The 5,848-nt window shown below is 39.4% G+C and overlaps 1 long non-coding RNA gene across 1 annotated transcript in view; it reads right to left on the reverse strand.

Moving 5' to 3' along the window:
• LOC103352404 (uncharacterized) overlaps positions 1-5,848 on the reverse strand; it is a 136,518-nt gene that overhangs the window by 79,049 nt on the left and 51,621 nt on the right. The gene's annotated exons all lie outside the window — the stretch shown is intronic.

Raw genomic sequence — 5,848 nt, forward strand, 5'->3', positions numbered from 1 at the left:
CGGAGCCCAAAGGTGGAGCTGAGGGTGCTCAAGGGAGGGCAACCCAAAGCCCTGAGACCGACTACTCAAGTTACTGAATAGCGCCTCCTGGTGGGGAAAAAGCACAGGATCCAGAGCTGCAGTGAGCAGAGAGCAGCCATCCTGTCTGTTTACCTGTGGGTTGTGTAGAGCAGCCTGGTTACACCGGATATTGGTAGAGACTCACAGCAGCCTATAGTAGAGGGAAATCAACCCGAAAAATCACCCAGACGGAATGCCAAAAAACAAAACCAAAAACCAAAAAAATATAGAAGATAATATAAATTTGCCAATGGAGCAGGCTAAACCAACCATAACAGAGGCAGAAGAAGAAGTTGAAAACATGCCAGAAAAAGAATTCAGAAAATTAATAATCAGAATACATAGAAATAATGAGAAACAGTGTCAAGAGCTGAATGGAAAACAAGCCCAAGGATTAGAGATCTTAAAGAGAAGCCAGAATGAGATACTAGAACTGAAAAACTCAATTAACCATATAAAAAACACCGTGGAATCCCTCAGAAATCGAACAGATGAAATAGAAGACCGAATATCAGAATTCGAAGACAAACTTCCAGAAATAATACAGTCAGTTCAATCGCAGGAAGAAGAAATTAAAAAATTAAAAAACACGGTCAGAGACCTACAAGATTCAATCAAACGGTGTAATGTTTGGATAATAGGAGTCCCTGAGGGAGTGGAAAGAGAGAATGGATTAGACAGTGTCTTCAACGAAATAATATCAGAAAACTTTAAACAAAGGCAGCTGGATAACAACACACAAATACAACAGATAACCAGGACTCCGAAAAGAGTAGACCAGAAGAGAAATTCACCACGACACATTGTGGCAACACTCAGTTCAGTGACACACAAAGAACAAATCCTAAAATGTGCCAGAGAAAAGCGACAAATCACATTCAGGGGTAAGTCAATCAGACTCACCCCAGACTTCTCATCGCAAACACTACAGGCAAGGAGACAATGGCATGATATATTTCAAGTTTTAAAAGACAAACAATGCCAACCTAGAATACTATATCCTGCAAAGCTATCATTTATGAATGAAGGGGAAATAAAGATCTTCCACGACAAACAGAAACTGAAAGAATTTGTATCCACGCGTCCAACCCTACAACACTTGCTCAAAGATGTGCTGCACACAGAAATACAAAAACAAGAACTTCACTGCAAAAAAAAAAAAAAAAAAAAAAAAAGCAAATGTAGAGTAACCCACAAACAAAGTTCAAAATACATAAACAGCTCGTTTCAGGAAACATGAAGGGAAAAAGACAGTACTTAACAGTAATCACATTGAATGTGAATGGTCTTAATTCCATGACAAAGAGGCACAGACTAGCAGATTGGATAAAACAAGAGGATCCAACTTGTAGGTCTCTGACCGTGTTTTTTATGCTGCCTTCAGGAAACACACCTCATCAGCAAAGATGCACGCAGACTGAAAGTGAAAGGATGGAAAAAGATACTCCAAGCTAATGGAAATCAAAAAAGAGCTGGTGTGGCCATCCTAATATCAGACAAACTAGACTTTAACATAAAAACTATTAAAAGAGACAGAGAAGGGCACTATATAATGATTAAAGGATCTATCCAACAGGAAGACATTACTATTATAAATGTATACGCACCTAATTACAGGGCGCCTGGCTACCTGAAAGAATTACTAAAGGATTTAAAGGGAGATATAGACTCAAATACAATAGTAACAGGAGATTTCAACACCCCACTCTCACCAATTGACAGATCAACCAGACAGAAATTCAACAAGGAAACAACTGAGCTAATTGATGCCATAGACCAAATAGACCTAATAGATATCTTCAGAACCCTCCACCCCACAGACTCAGAGTTCACATATTTCTCCCCAGTACATGGAACATTCTCTAGGATTGACCATATACTAGGCCATAAAGGGAGCCTCAACAAGTTCAAAAAAATTGAAACTACCATGCAGCTTCTCAGACCATAGTGCAGTGAAACTTGAAATCAACAACCCAAGAATCTCTACACCATATGCAAATATATGGAGAATGGACAACATGATCCTAAATGAACAGTGGGTCATCGAAGAAATTAAAAGAGAAATCAAAAGATTTCTAGAAACAAATGAAAATGATAATACAACCTATCAAAACCTGTGGGACACAGCAAAAGCAGTGCTAAGAGGAAAGTTTATAGCAATTAGTGCCTACATCAAGAAGCTGGAAAGGAACCAAACAAATGAACTCTCCATGCACCTCAAGGAACTAGAAAAACAGCAGCAAATCAAGCCCAAATCCAAAAGGAGGAAAGAAATACTAAAGATCAGAGAAGAAATAAACAGAATTGAAACCAAAAAAACAATACAAAAGATCAACAAAACCAGGAGCTGGTTCTTTGAAAAAATAAACAAAATTGACACACCATTGGCCCAACTAACCAAAAAAAGGAGAGAGAAGACCCAAATCTGTAAAATCAAAGATAGTAATGGAAATGTAACAACTGACACAATAGAAATAAAAAGAATCATCAGAAACTACTACAAAGAGATGTATGCTAACAAATTGGGGAACCTGGAAGAAATGGATAGATTCCTGAACAAATGCAACCTTCCTAAACTGAGCTGTGAAGATATAGAAAATCTAAACAGACCCATAACCATGGAAGAAATTGAATCTGTAATAAACGCACTACCGAAAAAGAAGAGCCCAGGACCGGATGGCTTCACTGCCAAATTTTACCAGGCATTTAGAGAACAACTAACCCCAGTTCTTCTCAAATTATTCCAAACGATTGAAAGAGGGGGAATCCTCCCAAATTCCTTCTACGAAGCCAATATCACCTTAATTCCTAAGCCCGGAAAAGACACAGCAGAGAAAGAAAACTACAGACCTATCTCCCTGATGAACATAGATGCAAAAATACTCAATAAAATTCTGGCAAACCGAATCCAACTACACATCAGAGAGATCATTCACCCGGACCAAGTGGGATTTATCCCTGGTATGCAGGGATGGTTCAATATTCGAAAGTCAATCAATGTAATCCAGCACATTAACAAATTGAGAAACAAAAATCATATGGTTATCTCAATAGATACAGAGAAAGCATTTGACAAAATACAACACCCCTTCATGATGAAAACCTTAAGCAAATTGGGGTTAGAAGGAACATTCCTCAACACAATTAAGGCAATCTATGATAAAACAAAGGCCAGCATCATATTGAATGGGGAAAAGTTGGAGGCATTTCCATTGAAAACTGGCACCAGACAGGGATGCCCACTCTCACCATTGCTATTCAATGTAGTCCTAGAAGTCTTAGCCAGAGCCATCAGGCAAGAAAAAGAAATTAAAGGGATACAAATGGGAAAGGAGGAAGTCAAACTATCCCTGTTTGCAGATGACATGATACTATATATAGGGGACCCAATAAACTCCTATAAGAGACTATTGGAACCCATAGAAGAGTTTGGTAAAGTAGCAGGATACAAAGTCAACGCTCAGAAATCAACAGCCTTTGTATACACAGACAATGCCAGGGCCGAGGAAGAACTACTAAGATCAATCCCATTCACAATAGCCACAAAAACAATAAAGTACCTTGGAATAAATTTAACCAAGGAGGTCAAAGACCTCTATGATGAAAATTACAAAACACTAAAGAAAGAAATAGAAGACGACACAAAAAAAATGGAAAAACCTGCCATGCTCATGGATTGGAAGAATCAATATCATCAAAATGTCCATTCTCCCAAAAGCAATTTGCAAGTTCAATGCAATACCAATCAAAATACCAAAGTCATTCTTCAAAGACTTAGAAAAAACGATGCTGAAATTCATATGGAGAAACAGGAGACCCAGAATAGCTAAAGCAATCCTTTACAATAAAGACAAGGCTGGAGGCATCACAATTCCAGACTTCAAAGCATACTACAGGACAGTTATAATCAAAACAGCCTGGTACTGGTACAAAAACAGATGGATAGACCAATGGAACAGAATAGAAACACCGGAGATCAATCCAAACATCTATAACCAACTCATATTTGACAAAGGACCTAAAACCAACCCCTGGAACAAGGACAGCCTCTTCAACAAATGGTGCTGGGAAAACTGGATGTCCACATGCCACAGTATGAAGCAAGACCCCTACCTTACACCTTATACAAAAATCCACTCAACATGGATCAAAGAACTAGAGTTGCGCCACGACACCATGAAACTAATTGAGAGCATAGGGGAAACCCTTCAAGATATTGGAACAGGCGAAGAATTCCTGGAGAAGACCCCACAGGCATGGGTAATCAAAGATAAAATAAACAAATGGGATTACCTAAAATTGAAGAGTTTCTTAACAGCAAAGGAAATAGTCAGGAAAGCAAAGAGGCAACCAACAGAATGGGAGACGTTATTCGCAAACTACACAACAGATAAAGGATTAACAACTAGAATCTACACAATGATCAAAAAACACCACAGAATCAAAACAAACAACCCAATAAAAAAATGGGCCAAGGACCTTAACAGGCATTTTTCAAAAGAGGAAATCCAAATGGCCAACAGGCACATGAAAAAATGCTCAGGATCCCTAGCCATCAGGGAAATGCAGATCAAAACCACAATGAGATACCACCTCACTCCGGTTAGATTGGCTTACATACAGAAATCAACCAACAACAGATGCTGGCGAGGATGTGGAGAAAAGGGGACACTAATCCACTGTTGGTGGGAATGCAAGCTGGTAAAGCCACTATGGAAGACAGTCTGGAGAGTCCTCAGAAACCTGAACATAGCACTACCACAGGACCCAGACATCCCACTCCTTGGAATATACCCAAATGGAATTAAAGGGGTGAAAAAAGCCATTTGCACCTCAATATTTGTTGCAGCTCAATTCACAATAGCTAAGACATGGAATCAACCTAAATGTCCATCAACGGATGACTGGATAAAGAAACTATGGGATATGTACTCTATGGAACACTATACAGCAGTAAAAAACAACGAAATCCGGGCATTCACAACAAAATGGAGGAAGCTGGAAAACATCATGCTGAGTGAAATAAGCCAGTCCAAAAGGGATAAATATCACATGTTCTCCCTGATCGATGGCAACTAAACAAGCACCTAAAATGATACCCATTGAAGTGAAATGGACACTATGAGAGACAATGACATGAGCAGCCCTTGTCTAGACTGTTGAGGAAAAACTTACTATTTTGTTCCTTTAGTATTTTTGTTGTTGTTGTTGTTGCTCGGTATGCTCTACTCAAGGCCACTGGTTGAACTCTGCAATCAATGCACAACCATTCTTAAGCGTTTAAAAATTAATAGGAAATTGATCTCTGTGGAACATGGGAGTGGGAATAAGAGAGGGAGGAGATATATAGGACGGCACATACTCACACAGACCTACCTCCAATGGTGGAACTGGAAATGTGCCAGGGGATTTCAACTCAATCTTACCAAGGAGGCAGGTACCAATGCCAGCACACTTGGTAAAGAGACAAATATAAATACACAACTGATCCAAAAGATAGGGTAAGTGTCGAAGAGATTACACAAATAAGACCAGTGTAAGCAAATAATGAAAGATAGAATCAAAAGGGTTGAGAATGATCCTGCGGGGGAAGCAGGTCACACAGCAGACTCATAGAATGGCAAATGCCCAAAACAGCACTCTTGCCTCAGAATCAACCCTTGGGACATTCGGATTTGACTAAAAGGTCCATGAGAGTCTCACAGGCATGGAAAGCCATGACACGGTGGCAAAAAACAATCTAAATGAAGGATCCTGGTGAACAACACTCCAGCAGAAGGATCAGGCC

Source organism: Oryctolagus cuniculus, chromosome 2 (genome assembly GCF_964237555.1).
Source record: "Oryctolagus cuniculus chromosome 2, mOryCun1.1, whole genome shotgun sequence".
NCBI lineage: Eukaryota > Metazoa > Chordata > Mammalia > Lagomorpha > Leporidae > Oryctolagus > Oryctolagus cuniculus.